This window comes from Pristiophorus japonicus, chromosome 1 (genome assembly GCF_044704955.1).
Source record: "Pristiophorus japonicus isolate sPriJap1 chromosome 1, sPriJap1.hap1, whole genome shotgun sequence".
NCBI classification, from domain to species: domain Eukaryota; kingdom Metazoa; phylum Chordata; class Chondrichthyes; family Pristiophoridae; genus Pristiophorus; species Pristiophorus japonicus.
The window spans coordinates 365,653,012-365,672,841 of NC_091977.1; positions in this window are offsets into that span (position 1 = coordinate 365,653,012).

A 19,830-nucleotide genomic window follows, 5' to 3' on the forward strand; every position below is an offset into this window, starting at 1 on the left:
ACAAAGTCATATTCTTTGTGGTAACTGAAAGCATCACTCCACATATTTGAAATAGGTTTAACACAATGATAAATGATTACAGCCAGTGAACTAAAAACACCAATTTAACAAATGATAGATCCCACACATCATAAAAGTTTTATGAAGTGATCACATGTGCAATAACAGTGCGGAATCCCATTAGCTTTTCTATCCAGTGTCTGACTTAGAAGGTCTGACACTTATTGCTTCCTATGATTGGCCCAGAAATTCCGGCCTCCCCGGGTCCGTACGGAGTTTCTACGGATCTGGGAAGGCATCGGAAAACCCAGTTTTCAGCGTACGCTTAAAACCGGTTTTTCCAATCTGTCAAGCTAGAGCTTGACAAATCATCTGCATCTCGGGAGCAAGGACATTTGCAAGGGCAAGATTGCGATATTTACCCATATCTTGCCCAGCAAATGTCTCCAAAACTCTTGCGCCTGATAAAACCAGATACATAGCCTACTTTTACAGGTAAGAGTCTTAAAACACATTTAAAACATAAAAAATATAATTAAAAATACACATTTTATTTTTAAAAATACTACCCATTATGTTAAATTTATTTTAAACCATAATTAAAAAAACTTTTTAAAATCTAGGAAAAAATGTTTTTCTCTGAGATATTTATTAACTTTAATTTTAATTAATTTTAATTAAGTGAGGTGTGTTTTTAATTTTTTAATTGGTGTTATTGTGTTTGGGTTTTTTTTTCTCAATTAATAGCAATGAGAACTCGTAGATAAGGAGTTCCCATTGCTATTAATTGAGAATACTGTACCTGATTGGTTCATCAGTCACATGTGACTGCACCTTCTGCGTGGGAACCTTGAGGATGGGAGTGCGCTTCGCAGCGCGGCAAGAAAATGTCTCCCCACCGGAATCTGGGGCGCCTCCGGGACCGCCAGGTAATTTCGTAAAAATTCTCCGGTCGACGCAATTGCCCGTAGGAAGGCTCCGACCGGAATTTCAGGGCCAATATGTCACGTGGTTGCAGCATAATAATGGCCTACTAATTTTAAAAGATCCAATTTCCTTCCTTCCTATCTTGACGTCAGATTACCACAATGCTGTGAGCATCAGCAGCTTCTGTTAACACACTCAAGTAGCCATACTTCATGCCGAAGTTTGGGCAGCGAGTATCAACAGGCTATGTGGTCTGAGTTCGATACTGTCCCCACCTGATGTCTGTATATATGGGCTTTTTAGGAGGGTCACTGGACAATGTTCAAGAACAAGGACCTGAGCTGAATTTTATTTGTCCCAACCTAATCCAAAAGGCTTAGAAAGAAGAAAGAAAAAGACTTGGATTTATATAGCACCTTTCACAGCCACCAGACGTCTCAAAGCGCTTTACAGCTAATGAAGTACTTTTTGGATTGTAGTTACTGTTTTAATGCAGGAAACGCAGCAACCAATTTGCGCACAGCAAGCTCCCACAAACAGCATTGTGATAATGACCAGATAATCTGTTTTTTTGTTATGTTGATTAAGGCAAATATTAAGTCCTGAATGCAGGACTAAAATCAACTTATAGCACATGAACTGAACTTGTGATCCTCCTGGCTAATATTACTATAACAGACAGTTACCCATTGACCCATTCATTTCTTATTATTTTAAGGAAGTACCGTTTGTGGTTAACATCATGTTATGTGATATCCTAATAAATGCAGTAGCATATTTGTCTGAAATTCTTTTGTTCACTATTCTAACAAAGCAAATAATCTATTATAATACTATTCACCAGGCTAATATGTAAGCACTATCCTTTGTTGGGTGGAAAATTGTGAGTTGGGGTTGCACAATTTCCCAATATGTGCCGAAGAGGGAAACCTTTCCTTGTTTTTTTCCTTTAGTGGATGCAGGAATTACTTTAAAATGCATTAACATATTTACTACTGACATAATTGATGGCCTTACCACCGACTACCACCGAGATCCGCCGACATACCTCTTCGAGTTCCAACCTGTGCCAGTTTGCACTTGGGCTGGAGCGGGTGGGAGGAGAGAACTGCCGGGTACCGCCCACTGATGCACATGGCAGACTGAGCTCCGGAATAAAGAGAGTTAAATTGAACTTAAGAGTTGTTCAAGAGTCTATAAAATACAACTTTTGTATTATTTATAGTTAAATAGCAAAACTCAATGCAATTTGGGAAATAGAGTTGCTTGGAGCATAGTAGTTCTCAATAAATGAGCAGAACTCAATATGGATAGATCATTGGATAGAATGTGATGACATTTACCCTAAGCTGTTTTTAAAAATCAGGCAGAAGTTAGAGATTCTGGCTCCAATTTCTCAATCCTCTGTGTATATGCTCATTGGACAATAAAACTCGAGAGTAGCCAATGTGATACCGTTGTTCAAGGAAGGAGTGGATAAATTGGGTAATTACAGACCTGTTAATTTGGCAGTTGTGGGAAAATTCTTAGAATACATAATTCAAAACAAAATTAGTGAACATTTAGAAATGCATGGGTTAATCAATGACAGCCTATGTGGATCTGTTAAAAGTAAGTTGTACATTGACAAATGTAATAATGTTTTTTTAAGAAATGACTGATTGGATAGAGAAAGTGAATGCAATAGTAAAGGGGTTGGCAAATAACAAAGCATGTGATAAAGGACTTCAGGAAGTTGAAGACAAGTTAATGGAATGGGCAGGCAGGTGACAGATGCAATTTAATGTGGATGCGTAAGGCAGTACATATTGAGAGGAAAAACAAGAAATGGGAAGATGCTGGAAATTATAAATGAGTAGAGAGACTTCATGGTTCAAAAAAACAAGAAAGAAAGACTTGGATTTATATAGTGCCTTTCACGACCACCGGACGTCTCAAAGCGCTTTACAGTCAATGAAGTATTCCTTGAAAGTGTGACTGCAGATCAATAAAGTCATTAAAAAAACCAAGAGCATTTTGGAATCCATAAATAGGAGAACACAGAAGTGTAGAAGGGGTGATAAATTTATACAAAACATTGATTAAATCAGAGTACCTCTGGCTATCCTATTAACAAAAGTGCATTAACGCCATAAAGAACATACAGCATAGATTCATCAAGATGATGCTAAGGATGGGAAATTATAGTTCGAAGGTGGAGACCCAGAGGCTGGCCAGATCAGCCATACTGTGGGATAATCCAGGTGCTCATTCTCCGCTTGCAGCTCGCCAGGCCTATGTAAAGGAGCCTTGAATTAAACTGGGACTGAGAGTCCCATCAGGATTATTGAGAGGCAGGGCAGCATGCTCTACTGACCAGCTGTCCAAAAACCACACGATTGAAAAATCTACCCCTCAGTCTTATTATTAACTACTGTGATGTACAAATTCATGAAATGACAATTCATTGAATAATGTTTCAAAAAATTAATCCAGTTACCGAGACTTAGTTGGCTCTGCATTTCACCAGCACTAGCCTTACCACTCTGCTTCATCCTAAGCAATAGACAATGGCCCAGGTTCCCACTTGCGTCATTAACAAAGCTAGCTGCACAATGGTCACGTTTGCTTTATGAGACACCCTTGCTTTCCATTTTGACCACTAGTGCAGACTAAACAACCCAGTCCCAAAACCTGCAAGCCACAGGAAATTGATTTGATTATCCAGCCCATCATAGATCTCTGCGCTTCTCCAATTCTGGCCTCTTGCACATCCCCGACTTTAATCATTCCACCATTGGTGGCTGTGCCTTCAGCTGCTGGGGCACTAAGCTCTGGACGTCTCTCCCTAAACCTCTTCATCTCTCTACCTCTCTCTCCTCCTTTAAGTCGCCTCTTAAAACCTAGCTGTGGTTATGTGACAAATTTTGTCTGATTTTGCTCCTGTGAAGCACCTTGGATGTTTTTACTATGTTAAAGACACTATATAAATGCAAGTAATTGTTGTTGTGACCAATATCACATTTTATGTTTTCATGTATTTCTGTGTTTTTCCTCCATCTTCCCTTTGCTGTGTTACCTTTTAAGAGCTGTTCATCATTAATTCCCTCCATTCTGATAAAGGTTCTACACCAGATATATTACCTTATCTATTCTCTCCACAGATGCTATCTAATCTGCTAAGTGCTTGCAGCATTCTTTCATTTTGTTCCAGATTCTCCATGCGTTACAGATTTTTTTGCCTGACCGGGGCAGCAAGTCCTATATGTGCATAGTCAAACCACATATTGCAGGATTGCCCTGTAAGAGAACTCTTCACTTACACCAGGGTTGGCTGGTCCTATTTGTGTGACCTTTCAAAGGCACATCTGTGAATGTCTAGGGCCCAAAATTGTCCAGCGGCCCGTCTGGGGGCGGTAACGTTCTGGGCCAGGGTCAGTTAACGCCCGGGCTGGAGGTCTCGCTCCCGGCGTGGATTGGCCTTTGCGTTCCTCAAACGATGTAGAGCACTGACTCACGTGCTCCAGCTCTTTGGAGGGGCGCTCCTGAGGTATCAGCATGGCACTCAGGTCAGCGGCACGCTGAACAGGGCATGAGGTATGCGGCTGCTCCGTGTCGCGCAGATGCACCATAATGCCCCTACCCTTCGTTTAAAGGGGAGGGCCGCTGCGGACTCTGCATGGCACTTTTGTAGCGGCCAATGGGCCACCAGGGATGTGCTCGACTGGGCCAGCGGCTTGGCATGCATAGAGGAGTGCCGGGCCGCATGATGGAGGCCCCACGAGATGAGGGTTGTCATTGTTGGGCCGACAGAAAAGTTGGTCGACAAAAAAAAATGATGGCCCGGAGCACACGCGGCTTCCCCTTAAGGGATGCCCTGAGCTGATCTCCGAGCCCTGGGAAGCAATTTCCCCCGCACGGGTTGGCACGGGGCAGTGTTGTGTCTTCACCGGGTTTGCGCCGGTCTGGGTGCGGCGCAAACTCCAAATCGTCCCAAATATCTTGGTGATAATTTTACCCCAAGCGCTACTGCCACCCACCTCCCGAGCAAAAACGCACTTGCACCCCATTAGTGCCTACCGGCGGCACTAACGGGGCACAAAAAAAGGGTCATTTCGGCTCCCTCATGTTTAAATGAGCATGCCATATGCAGGAATCATTTTGCACTCCTGGATGCACACCTCCCTTTGTTTTATACAGACTAACAAATATTTCAGCTGAACAAAATTATAATCTAAACAGAAACAGAAGTTACTGCATGCATATAATTCATTTTAAGCATCCATTTAATAATACCATAGATTTTCACAGTATCAGATAACAGTCTATCAGTTCTCTTGATATCCATCAAGCGAAAGCCAAACTATAGGGATGACCTTCTAAGTGTAATCCATTTCAATATGAGACTGCAGTTTAGATTCCATTTAGGCATGAACCCTGTGTATATTACTTGGCTCCAGTCTTGTTGAAACCTTAACTGTCCAGTTAAAGAGAAGTCTCTCTTCAGACTTGAATGCGTGCATGTATAGACCTGTCTCCCAAAAGTTTGTTTAGTGGCAGGAATTTCCGTTGAGTTCTCCCGATCAACTACCGTAACCTTGGCGGAGACCCAATTTACGACAGGTTAAACCAGGTATCTTCAATCAGTAATAAGATGGCTGATCGGGAGAACCCCCAAGGAAATTCAAGGTGTAAATGTTTAGAGAGTATGTCTTCTCACCAAAACTATGATGAAGGCTATCTAGTTTCCTACAAAATCACTTTGTATTATCCTCTGAATGTTTTCCTTTATTAGCTCAGATTTTTCCAAGATTATATTGTCTTTCCCATTCCACAGCTTCTTCATATCAAGGACACTTCGCAACACCCAACCATATTTATTCTTTTGTGGATGTTTCCGTTCTACATTCATCAATTTCCTTTAGATCAGACTCGTTCAGTGCATGCATCTTCCAATCTTTTGGCAGATCAATAGATGAGTCATTGCACCTTGATCTCCTCCAAGTCCTTAGATTTGGTAATGAAAATCCAGACATGCTGGAAGAATTCAACTAGACTGAGATTCTGCAGTCTGTAGCCAGACCTTCAAGGCCCAGAGCTGCTCCATGTCTCCCACCACGGCCATCTGAAATGTCCTCAATAGAAGCTTAGCAGCCTTCCACTCCCAAACTGTAGCCACTCCGGATACATTTTGTATCAACACTAGGACAGGCAAGTGTAATGGAGCATCCCCTAGTGGATTACTGCGCCATCTAGGGGACTGATGTGGTAATGCAACTAATGATGTAAATAATAAAGGATCATGGGTGAGAACCTCCACTTTTTTTGCATGCTTAACACCCACTTAATGCCCATTTTACCACTGAAATGACGTATAACGCCCATATATCATCCATTTTGGCACAAAATGGAAACTGGTAGTCATTTTTCGGAAACTTATCGCCGAGCGTTACTTTCCGCACGGAATTAATGCCGAGATTCAATATTAATGCCCGGCGACCGTTTTTTGTCATGAAGAGCATATTTACCCAAACTAACGTCCATGGAGATCACCCATCATAAATTTCACCACCTCACACACATTTCGCCCATAATATCGCTTGCTCAAAAAAACACCCACAAAAAGTGGAATTAACCGGAACGAATCACAGCGTTATGGATGCCATGTTGTATATCACATATCGTGTCCTTTAAAAAGCTGCTGTGCTTCAACCTCGGCAGAGTTCGGATGTACTTTGCAGGTTGTTGACTTTGATGTGAACATCTCTAAACACATCTTGACCACACTGTGACCGATTAGAATTGAAGAGGTGTGTTCATCGGGAAATTCCTTGTTTGTATGCAATCGGTGGAAAACAGAGAGCTACTGCAATGGGGCCTGTCCTTTCTCACCCTCTCTTGGTGACCAATTACATGCAGCAGACTCGACATCGCCAAAGGAACGCTGCACTGCATTATATGCCCAATGAACAAAGTGACAGACAGATGAGGAGGACCAGACGTTACACCCTCGGCAAATACAAGGAGAAGCATTCTGACATCGACACCACCGACTTTCAGAAACTGCGCTTCCACAAAGAGGTTATCAGCTGATAAGGGCAGATCTGCAGCCTGCCAGCACCAGCAGAACTGAACTGTCCGTCGAAGTCAAAGTCACCGTGACACTGTCATTCTATGCCTCTGGTTCTTTTCAGGCCACAGTTGGCGACATTTGCGGACTTTCTCAGCATGCCACACATCATTGCATTAGACAGGTCACTGAAGCCCTGTACGCACACAGGAGGACTTGATCAGCTTCCCTATGACAGGAAGGCACAGAGTGAGAGAGCTCTAGGTTTCTCCAGAATTATAAACTTCCCCAAGTTGCAGAAAGCAATAGACTGTACGCATATCGCGATGCGGGCAACTTTTCAGGATGCTGAGGTTTTCAGGAACTGCAAGGTATTACACGCCCTGAATGTCCAGCTGGTTGTTGACCACGAGCAAATTATACTGACTTTGAATGCACAATTTCCAGGCAGAATCCATGATGCGCACATGCTGCGTGAGAGCACTGTATCTGACTTGTTTAACAATCAGCCACAAGGTCAATGCTGCATGCTTTGGAACAAAGGATATGGCCTTGCCACCCAGCTGATGACTCCCCTGTGTGACACTCGCACCGAGGCCGAGAGGCAATATGAGAGCCACAGAGCAACTCACAATATCGTGGAGAAAATCATTGGAGTGCTGAAGCAGCACTTCAGATGCCTGGACCACTCAGGAGGCGAGCTCCAACACCACCCTGAGCAGCTAGCTCAATTTGTGGTGGTCAGCTCTATGCTACATAACTTGGCTATCAGGAGGGGACAAAAATTGCCTGATAAGCCTGACAGTCCACCTCACCAGAGAGAGGAAGAGGAGGACGAGGAGGCGGACACTGACATCGGGCCAGACAATCAGGCTGACACTGAAGCCATGCCCCCGCCCCCCTGAAGACCACATGTAAGGGCCCATGGTGGCATGATAGCTGCAAGAGCCTTACATCAGGAGCTCATCAATGATCGCTTTGCCTGAAAGAACGTTGGTGTTACCTACTAGGCTCACACACTGCTGGGTGAGCAGGTCATACATCAATGGTGGGCATCACCTTGGTGACAATTAAAGTTTAAGTTGATTGAAGTTAAGTGTGATTATACCCTTTGATGTTAAGGAATCACCAGCGTGTAATGGTGCAGTGATCTGAGCCAATGTGCTGCAAGGTTCTGTTAAATAAAAAACATTTAAACCAAACATTAGTCTGAAATCATCAATTTTTCTGTAAAAACCAACCCTCCTCCCCCCCCCGCCCCCACCAACCCCCACTTCTCCTCCCCATCTTTACCCCTTACCCTCCTGACTCCAAGCCACCTGGTCGAGGAGGCCCTCAGGCGATGCTTCATTGGGGGAGGGGTGGGGGGGTGATGGTCGAAGCGCTGCTTGGATGGATACAGACAGTAATGAGGTGGGAATGTGCTCCGGGCCATAAGCAAGATGTTGCTGCTGACTCTCATGTGTGGTTGGCAATGGAGGTGCATCACCTTGGGGTGCAGTGCGGCACTCCGGGCCCACTGCCACCAGTGTTCCTGGCTACCAGCTCCAGAACCTCCTCCATCCCTTCCATTTTATATCTTATTTGTTGGACAAAAACTCGGTGCCAACTATGTTCTTGGTGCTTAGTAGGCTTTTTGCTACTGGTAAATCTCTGTCGTTCCTCCCACAACAGCCAAACAAGCACACACCACAGCCACACACGCTTTCAGTGTCTCTGAACTCCCTCTTTCTCTGTCTCCTCTTCTGCACATGTCATGGTGACCCTTGACCTCCTGAATCGTGAAAATCGAGCGTTGCCATGCTGTTGCTAAGGACAGCCACACTTTACAGCAGAAGCTCAGAAAAAGTTAACGCTAACACCCATTTGATATCGCTTGCAGTAACGCCCATTTTCAAAAATGTAAACTAGGTGTTTTGAGAATGGGTGGGAAGCTGACGTTCTGAAAACCCTTTTTTAGCGCCCACGCCAGAAATCACACCTATTTTTGGGCGATAAACACAAAAGTGGCTGTTCTAGCCCCGTGTGGCAAGGTATCTAAGGAGATCAAGGTAGCGTGTGATGCCTCTCCGTATGGATCAGTGATGGCTCATGTACTAGTTAGTGGGGAGGAAAGACCAATTGCTTTTGCTTCATGCATTCATGCATGTGCCGGTGAGCACAATTATGTGCAGATTGAAAAGGACGCTTTGGCATTGAACACAGTGGTCAAGAAGTTCCGCAAATACTTGTATGATCATAGGTTTATGATCATTGCTGATCATAAGCCCCTGACAGAAATCCTCCATCCAAAGTCCCCATTCCAAACTTAGCTGCAGCCTGAATGCAGAGATGGGCTTTGATTTTGTCAGCATATACGTATGACATTGAGTACAATCAGCTGATCACAGTTATGCTCTGTCCAGGTTGCCATCCCCAATCATGTGTCAGTTATGTCAAAGCTATATGACTACATAGCAAATGGCTGGCCAAACCAAATATCAGAGAATGATATTCACCCATACTTTGTTCATTGGAATTAATTAGCAATGGATAAAGATTGTATCCTGTGCAGTGCAGGAACAGTTATCCCAGATAGGTTCAGGTCCAAATTATTAGGAGATCTTCACGACCAGCACCTGGGAATGTGCTTGACCAGGAGTTTTGCATATAGTTACTTATGATAAAGATATAGAGTACATCATCAGTCAGTGCACAACATGTCAATCGGTAAGCAAGAAACCACCATCAGTACCATTACAGCCATGGAAATGGCCGCCCAGGGTTTAGCAAAAGGTTACATATAGATTTTGCTGAGCTAAAAGGACAGCAATTGTTCATTGTGATTGATAGACATTCAAAGTGGGTAGAGGTGTTCCCGATATGGAAAATAACAACAAATAAAAACTAAACAATTTGCGAAGATTGTTTTCTTCATATGGCCTCCCAGAAGAAATTGCGACTGATAATGGGCCGCAATTTTGTTCAGAAGTATTTGCACTGTTCATGAGCAGAATTGGTGTGAGACACACAAAAGTTCCACCATACCACCCTGCTTCAAATGGTACAGCAAAGCGCGCAGTACAAATTGTAAAATGTGCCCTCATGAAGCAAATGAAGGATCCAAATCCAAGGAAATGACAGTTGTCATTGGATCACAAACTGGAAAATTTTCGAATTGCTTATCATAATACTCCTCATACAACTACTGGTAGAACACCAGCAGAGTTGTTTCTGAACTGACAGCCGTGAACCAGGTTCTCGTTGTTAAAGCCAAACTTGGCACAGTCAGTAGAAGAGAAACAATTAAGACAGAAAGAGATCATGATACAGTTAGAGTAAGAGAGAGAAGTGTGAAATTGAATCAGAAGATGAGAGTAAATATCCATCACCATATATGGTTTCAGTAGTTACCAGGAAGAATAGTGAAGTTATGTGGTCCTCATACATATTTGGTCAAGATGTTTGATCATGGAAAGGTTAGGTTTGTTCACATTGATCATATTATACCTACAGATGCAATATACAGGGCAATATATTAGCATGGATAAAGGATTAGCTAACTAACAGAAAACAGATAGTTGGGATAATTGGGACATTTTCCGGTTGGCAAACATTAACTAGTGAGGTGCTGCAGGGATCGGTGATGGGGCCTCAAATATTTGCAATCTATATTAATGACTTTGAGGAAGGGCGCGAGTGTAATGTAGCCAAGTTTTCTGATGATACAAAGATGGGTGTGAGAGCAAATTGTGAGGAGGACACAACAAATCTGCAAAGGGATATAGACAGGCTAAGTGAGCGGGCAAACATTTGGCAGATGGAGTATAATGTTGGAAAATGTGAGGTTATCCACTTTGGCAGAAAAAATAGAAAAGCAAATTAATATTTAAATGGAGAAAAATTGCAAAGTGCTGCAATACAGCGGGACCTGGGGGGCTTTGTGCATGAAACACAAAAAGTTAGTATGCAGGTACAGCAAGTAATCAGGAAAGCAAATGGAATGTTGGCCTTTATTGCAAGGGGGATGGAGTATAAAAGCAAAGAAGTCCTGCTACATCTGTACAGGGTATTGGTACAGGAAGGATATACTTGTATTGGAGGCTGTTCTGAGAAAGTTCACTAGGTTGATTGGGGGGGGTTGACTTATGAAGGTTAAGTAAGTTGGGCCTGTACTCATTGGAGTTCAGAAGAATAAGAAGTAACCTTATCAAAATGTAAAAGATAATGAGGGGTCTCGACAAGTTGGATGCAGAGAGGATATTTCCACTCAGGGGAAACTAGAAATACGGGGCATAGTCTCAGAATAAGGGACCGCCCATTTAAAACTGAGATGAGGAGGAATTTCTTCTTTCAGAGGGTTGTAAATCTGTAGAATTCTCTGCTTTAGAGAGCTCTGGAGGCTGGATCATTGAACATATTTAAGGCGGAGAAAGACAGATTTTTGAACGATAGGGGAGTAAAGAGTTATGGGGAGCAGGGAAGTGGAGCTGAGTCCATGATCAGATAAGCCATGATCTTAGTAAATAGCGAAGCAGGCTCGAGGGGCCAAATGGCCATCTCCTGCTCCTATTTCTTATGTGCTTATATTAGATGTGGAAGGAGTTGAACATTGGAATGATTTGATTATTTCTGATGAGGCTTATAGAGCTAGAACCTCCACTTCTGAGCTTATTACTCAAAATTAAGCGTTATTTCCGGCATGGGTGGTAAAAAAGGGTTTTCAGATAGCTGGCTTCTCGCCCATTCTCAAAATATCTAGTTTACATTTTTGAACATGGGCATTACCGTGAGCGATATCAAATGGGCGATAGCGTTAAATTTTTCTGACCTTCTGCCGTAAAGTGTGGCCGTCCTTCGCAACGGCATGCTCCATTCCCGCGATTCTGGAGGTCAAGGGTCACCATGACATGCGCAGAAGAGGAGACAGAGAGAGACGGAGCTCAGAGGGACTGAAAACATGTGTGTTCTTGTTTGGCTTTTGTGGGAGGAACGACGGAGATTCACCAGCAGCTAAAAGCCCACTAAGCACCAAGAACATAGTTGGCACCGAGGTTTTGTCAAACAAATAACATATAAAATGTAAGGGATGGAGGAGGCCCTGGAGCTGGGCTCCCAGTTGTCCCGGAGTGCAGCACTGCACCACAAGGTGACGCACCCCCATTGCCAAACACACATGAAAGGCAGGGGCAACATCTTGCTTATGGCTCGGAGCACGCTCCCACCTCAGGACCGTCCTCTTCCGTATCCGTCCAAGCAGTGCTTTGGCCATCACCAACCCCCCCCTCCCCTCCCAAAATGAAGCATCGCCTGAAGACCTCCTCGGCTTGGGGGAAGGGGTAGAAATGGGGAGGAGAAGCGGGGATGGGCTTGGGAGGGTTGGTTTGTACAAAAATACTGATGATTTCAGACTAATGTTTGGTTTAAATGTTTTTTATTTAACAAAACTTTGCAGCACATTGGCTCAGACAGCTGCACCATTACATGCTGGTGATTCCTTAACATCAAAGGGTATAATCACACTTAACTTTTTTAAATTTGTTGTTGGTGTTAATATTTGTAGTCAAGTGAGGGAAACACCCATGAGACTGGAATGCAGGAAGGAACTCAGATGATGGTTTTGAGGTCAGTGGTTATCTGGATGGCAAAGTATTTGGTGTATCGGGAAGTGGGGCTATGGCTCATGTGAAGAGCTCTTTTATCAGTTGTTCTCTGAAAGCTCCGACTGCTAGGAGGACTGGTAAACCTTGTTCTCGTGATCTTCCTTCTCTTCATGGTGCTCTTTCTTCTGCTCCTCCTCCATTCCTTCCTATCCAAGTGGTCATAATGATTGGCCCCTCTATATTTCAAACTTATGCAGCACACAGCATAGAGCCCACAATGATATTTTTGAAGTCATGGACATGAGCGTAGTACAGAGCTTCACCAGAACAGCCCAGGCAGCAGAACCAAGGTTTGAGCATGACTATAGTCTGCTCAGTAAGATTTCTGGTGACAACATAGCTCTTATTGTAGGCTAGCTCTGCATCTGTGTCCAGGTTCCTGACAGGAGTCATGAGCCATGTCTGAAGGGGATATCACTTATTACTAAGTAGCAGCTTGTGACTTGACCTAAAGATGGCATAAAGGATTGGCGCACGATGAAGGCATCATGGCTTCTGCCAAGAAATCAGGCATAGACCTGCATTATGTCCAGTTTGTGATTGTAACTGTGCTGCATGTTATGGGAGAAGTATTCCTTTTATTTGAATAAGATGTCTGGCTGGTGATGAGGAGCATTCAGGGCAACATGACTGCACTCTATGACCCCTTAGACATGGAGGAAGCCTGAAATACATGCAAAGCACAGTGCTCTCTTGTCCTGCTTCACTTGGTTCATTGGGAAGGAGATGTAGGTGTTCCTCCTGGAATAGAGAACCTTTGGTTACCTCCTTTATACAGCATGTATAATGTACTGGGTGGCATTGTTGACGTCACCTGCTGCAGCCTGGAATGACCCCAAGGCGTAAAAGTTAAGGGCCACAGGCTGTCCATACCCTGGTGTTGGACTTCATCATCGATGTCTGCCCTTGCTGATAGTAGGCTCCTAAGATATGGGATGTGGTCCATATTGTCCAAGGTCTCATCATAGATCTTGATAACCGGGGAGCAGTAACTGTGTGCCAGGGGCAGGTTGGTAGGGGACCTTTATCTTACAGATGTTTAATGTGGGACACAGACTCTCTTACGTTTCAGTGAAGGTGTCAGCAATGGTTTGGAGTTCATACCTCGAGTGTGCACAAACACAAGCGTCATCTGCATATTGTAATTCAATGACGGAGGTTGGAGCAACCTTGGATCTGGACTGGAGGTTGAACAGTTTCCCGCTTGTCCTGTAGATCAACTCCACTCCAGCGGGAGGCTTGTTAAGGGTGAGATGGAGCACTGCAGCGAGGAAGATTGAGAAGAGTGTTGGTGCAATGGCACAGCCTTGCTTGACCCCGGACTGCACATGTATTGGGTCTGTGGTGGATCCTTTGGTAAGAATCACGGCTTGCATGTCATAGTGATGCAGGCGGAGGATGGTGCCAAATTTTTGAGAAGGAAACTCCATAATCTCTCACGGTTGAAGGTCTTTGTGAGGTCGAAAAAAGCCATGGATTTTTTACATGGTGAAGATCATGTCTGTTGTGCCCCTTAGTGGGTGGAATCTGCATTGCGAACCTGGGAGGAGATGGTTGAGGAGGATTCTTGCAATGATTTTCCCTGCGTCAGACAGCAGGGAAACTCCTCTGTAATTACCGCAATCGTACTTTCCCCCTTTCTTGAAGATGGTCACGATTACGGGGTATCTGAGATCCCCTGGCATGCTCTCCTTTTTCAAGATCAGAGAGATGAGGTCATGGATTCATGCCAAAAGTACTTCTCCGCCATGCTTCAGTACTCTGGCAGGGATTCCGTCTTGACCTGAAGACTTTTCAGGAAAAAATACTTTTTTTCCAGTTGTCGGATGGCCGTTTCAACCTCATGCCAGGCTGGGTTTGTGTCGAGTTGGTGATGGGTAGCAAGCTGTGGGATGGTGTCAAGGACACTCACATCAAAGACTGAGTCTTGGTTGAGAAGATCCTCAAAGTGCTCCTTCAAGAGGGCACTGACTGCCTCCCTGTGCTTGATGAGCACCTCTCCGTTCTTGGCTTTTAGTGGAATAGGACCTTGAGTGCTTGGGCCATAGGTGGACTTGACTGTGCTAAAAAATTCACGCACGTGGTGATTGTCGGCTAGGTGCTGGATGTCCTGCACTATTTCGACCCACCATTTGTTCTTTAGGTCACAAGTTGGACATCTGTCTTCAGTTGTCTGTAGGTCTGCTTTCACGCGAGCTGTGGAGTTGTTTCCATTCAGAAATGCCTTACATTTGCAGTTTATTTGCGAATCTCCTGGTCGTTCTCATTGAACCAGTCTGGTAGAGTAACCAACAGTACCTTCGCAGGTACTAATTTGGGTGAACTTGAGGGCAGACCAGGCACTATGGACAATTTGTGGCTCTGGTTCATTGGAGGTTGTCAGGTTGTCTGTGAGATATTGGCTGAGTAGGGCTTTCTTTACAGGGTCTTTGAGTGCTTCAGTGTTGAACTTTTTGTGGCAGCATCCCTGTTGTCCCCGCCATTTTGAGGCTACGTTGCTGGAGATACCAGAGTGAATTAGCCGGTGGTCAGTCCAGCAGTCGTCAGCTCCTGTCATGGCGCGGGTAATGCGGACGTCCTTGCAGTCCCTCGCTCGGACAATTATGTAGTCTAGCAGATGCCAGTGCTTGGAGTGAGGGTGTTGCCAGGAGGCCTTGTACTTATCTTTCTGATGAAACAAGGTGTTGGTTATGACAAGATCATGTTCTGAGCATTTTATTAGGAGGAAGATACCCTTGGAGTTGTTTTTTCCTATCCCTTCCCTGCCAATCACCCCTTTCTATAGGTTGGAGTAGAATTCCTCTTTGGCCTCGTCCGTCGTTTCCAGGGTTGGGGCATACGCACTGATGACCATAGCATACTGGTGAGCCGAAGTGTTATGAGGCGGTCTAATGATATTATGATAACTATTTACCAATGCTCTCTTCACTTGCCCCACTTCATTCGCTCGGACTAGATCCAACATTGCTTCCTTTCTCATTGCATGCCCCTGATTCTTTCAGTGCCCCCTTTCGAATACTTTACTGAAGCTCCCAGCTGCTTCAGATGCTTGAAGCTAGACCTAAAATTTGATTAATGCCTTAACCAAGCAGGAATCTGGTAGAGTTTTGTTCCTCTACTGTCCCTCTACTGCCCAAAATCTTGAAAAGTTCACATTTGATGTCCACCATCCGTCTATTGGGCCCGACTTTAAGTTTTATGCTTCCATCAGGTGGGAGGCAGTACTTCTAAATTGTATTGACATCATAGAGCCCCAATAGGTTAATGAGGCTCCCACCTATAGCTGGCGGTGAGCCTGTGACCTTATCTTATTCCTGTCCCAAAGTGGGGATGAAAATTGCCCTCATCATATCGAATTCACTCTCCATATTTACACTCCAATTTAAGTTTTTGTATACTATGCCAGTACAGTTTTGCAAAAAATACAAGCTGGTTTCTTGGCAAATTAGACCAGAGAACACGTTCACATTTGCAATGCACTTGACATTCCTTTAATGCTTTCTTCAATGTCTTTGTTTGCTAATTCAATGTATTCTTCAAACTGTTTTCCTAAATGAGCTAAGTACCACCTACCGATCATTGTGCTTGAAAACAAATTGCCATTCAGAAGCTGTTTTTACCGAATCAGATGTATAATTGAATTGATGAGAGATAACACTGACTGCTTGCTGACACTCAGCACAGCATGTGCTCTTCCTCTTGCTCTACTGTAGCTGTTGAACATAAATCTGTTTCTATACTCATCTCCACATGTATCTCACTACAGACAGTGCCAACAGAACATAAACTGTTGCTGTTGCCTCCAGCACTTCAAATGACTCAATGTCACTTTGGAAAATCATTCTTTGTTTTTTTGTTCAGCTGTTAGTCTCATTATATCATGCATCTCTCCTTAGATCTTCGAGGCAAAACTGCTGCAAAGGCTCACTCCCACTTTCCTTACAAAAGCACCACTTTCAATTGTACTGGCTGACAAAGCATCTCATCTTTTTCTCATAGAGAGTCACTTGATGTCAGTTTTTTCAATCCCCCTCTTCCATGATATTCTTAGCAACAGTGATATATAATTTTTAATCTCAGCGGGTCAGGCAACATCTATGGAGAGAAAAACAGAGTTAATATTTCAGGTTTTTCTCTCCATAGATGCTGCTTGACCCGTTGAGATTTCCAGCATTTTCTGGTTTTATTTCAGGTTCCAGCATCCGCTGTATTTTGCTTTTGTATACATAATTTGTATTTAGGCAGGTGTAGAAAAAGATAGATTGAAAGGCAGTAGAAATACTGCGCATCAGTTAATATAAATAAAGTAATATTGTCTGCTGTGTTTTCCAAATCTGAAGAATTGGTTTGTACATATGATTAGTATCTGCTAACCATGTGGTTACACTGCACTCCCAACTTGCTCATGCTCTACAATCACACATCTAATCTAGTTTACAGCCTTCACACTCCTTTGCAATGCATAGGTTGCTTGATTATAGCCTTATGCTGCCTCTTGACATGTGATTTGACAGCTCTGCATTACTACTTTGCATCACCTGACCTAGCCACATTCCCTGGGTAACCTGGATAAAGAGTGCAGATTCTGATGTTTACCACAATCCCGTTGTAGCCTAAAGATGACAGAAGTTTTCTATCACTGTAATACAGCAATTTACTCAAGCCATATATCACATGACTGTCTTGAGACAAAAAATATTACTTATCTCTCTGATACTACAGGATATCAATTCATATTTGCAATACTATTTACTATTTAGGAAACTTGCTTAAGATTCAAGTGTTACATTTTGGGCCTCTCTGGTTTATTTTTCTCATGCCCAACACAAAGGCCAATCTCTACAGACCAGTACTTGCTTCCTATGAACTGAAGCAAGACCCTGTGCACAACATAATCTGGGGTGACATGCTCTGTGTAAGAAATAGGCCCATTTTGGATTTATGCAATGGACACATGGTACTTGAGAAAATGATTCATAAGTCACATAGCAGAAATTTTTGAAAAAGACCAAACTACCAACTAGATTTATTCACGGATAAAATAGCTGTGGATTCTTGGGGACAACATCTGTAGACTATGGAACACCTACTTGTCAGTAGTCCAGGAACTGGCTCATCTGGCTGCAGCTCAACAGGACAGAACTTTAGCAAGAACCGTCAGCCAGCTCACAACATAGGGACAATGGTTAGAAAGGTTAGAAAGGCTACTACTGCCCTCAATTATTATGCTAGTCCTGGTTTGTGGAAGTCCAAAGATTTCTGGGTCTACATATGCTGATCACTAAAATGTCGTGGTCAGTAAAAAATTAATAATTAAGCTAATGGAATATTGGTCTTTATATCAGGAGGGCTAGAATATAAAGGGGAGGAAGTTTTGCTACAGCTATACAAAGCCCTGGTTTGACCACATCTGGAGTACTGTGTACTGTGTACAGTTCTGGGCATTGTACCTTCGAAAGGATATATCAGCCTTGGAAGGAGAGCACCACAGATTCACCAGAATGTTACCACGGCTCTAAGGGATAAATTATGAGCTGAGATCACATAAACTAGGCTTGAATTCCATGGAATATAAAAAGGTCATGTACCATTTGATTGACGTTGTTAGGATTTTAAAAGAAATTGATAGGGTAGATAGTGAGGAACCTTTTCTGCTGACGGGGGAGTCTAGGAGAAGTGGACATAACCTTAAAATCAGAGCCAGGCCATTCAGGAGTGAAGTCAGGAAACACTTCTTCAAACAAAGGTTGGTAGAATGTGGAACTCTCTCCCACAAAAAAGCAGTAGATGTTAGCTCAATTAATAATTTTAAATCTGAGATCGATAGATTTTTGTTAGACAGGGGTGCAAAGGGATATGGGGTTAGATTTTACACTTTTGTGCAGATCGCCCAAAAATGGGCATTATTTCCAGAGGGGGCAGTAAAAATGGGTTTTCAGATCGTCGGCTTGTTGCCCATTCTCAAAGCCCCTGGTCCCCATTTTTGAAATTGGGCGTTACCACGAGCGATATGAAATGGGCGGTAGCGTTAAATCTCTGACATTCTGCCATAAAGTGTGGCCGTCCTTGGCATGGCAACACTTGTTTCCCGCGATTCAGGATGTCAGGGATCAACATTACATGTGCAGAAGAGGAGACAGAGAGAGAGGGAGCAGAGAGGGACTGAAAGCGTGTGTGGTGTATGCTTGTTTGGCTTTTGTGGGAGGCACGAGGGAGATTCACTAGCAGCAAAAAGCAAATAGCACCAAGAACATAGTTGCCACCGAGTTTTTGTCGAACAAATAATATAAAGCATGGAAAGGTTGGAGGAGGTCCTGGAGCTGATAGCCAGGAACACTGGTAGCAGAGGGTTCCCAGTGGCCCTGGAGCATGGCACTGCACCCCCAAGGTGCCACACTTCCATTGCCAATGACACATGAGAGGCAGGAGCAACATCTAGGTTCTGGCTCGGGGCACGTTCCCACCATCCTCTCCCGTATCTGTCCAAGCAGAGGTTCGGCGGTCATCCCGCACCTCCCCACCAATGAAGCATCATCTGAGGAGCTCCTCGGCCAGGCGGCTTGGAGTCAGGAGGGGAAGGGGAAGGGGTAGAGGTAGAGGTGGTGAGCAGAAGTGGGGGTGTGGGGGGGGCGGCGGGAAGGGTTGTTTTTTACAGAAATACTTATGATTTCAGACAAATGTACGGTTTAAAGGTTTTTTATTTAACAAAACCTTGTTGCGCATTGGCTCAGATAGCTGTATCATTACATGCTGGTGATTCCTTAACATCAAAGGGTATAATTACACTTAACTTCAATCAACTTAAACTTTAACTGTCACCAAGGTGATGCCCACCATTGATGTATGACCTGCACACCCAGCAGTGTGTCAGGCTTGTAAATAACACCAACGTTCTTTCAGGAAAAGCGCTCATTTATGAACTCCTGACGCAAGAGTCTTGCAGCTATCATGCCACCATGGGCCCTTTCATGTCATCTTCAGGGGGGCGGGGGCATGGCTTCAGCATCAGCCTGATTGTCTGGGCCATTGTCAACGTCTGCCTCCTCGTCCTCCTCGTCCTCTCTCTGGTGCGGTGGACTCTCAGACTCATCAGGCAATCCTTGTCCCCTCCTGATAGCCAAGCTGTGCAGCATGGAGCACACCACCTCGAATTGAGCTACCTGCTCAGGGTGGTAATGGAGCTCGCCTCCTGAGTGGTCCACACATCTAAAG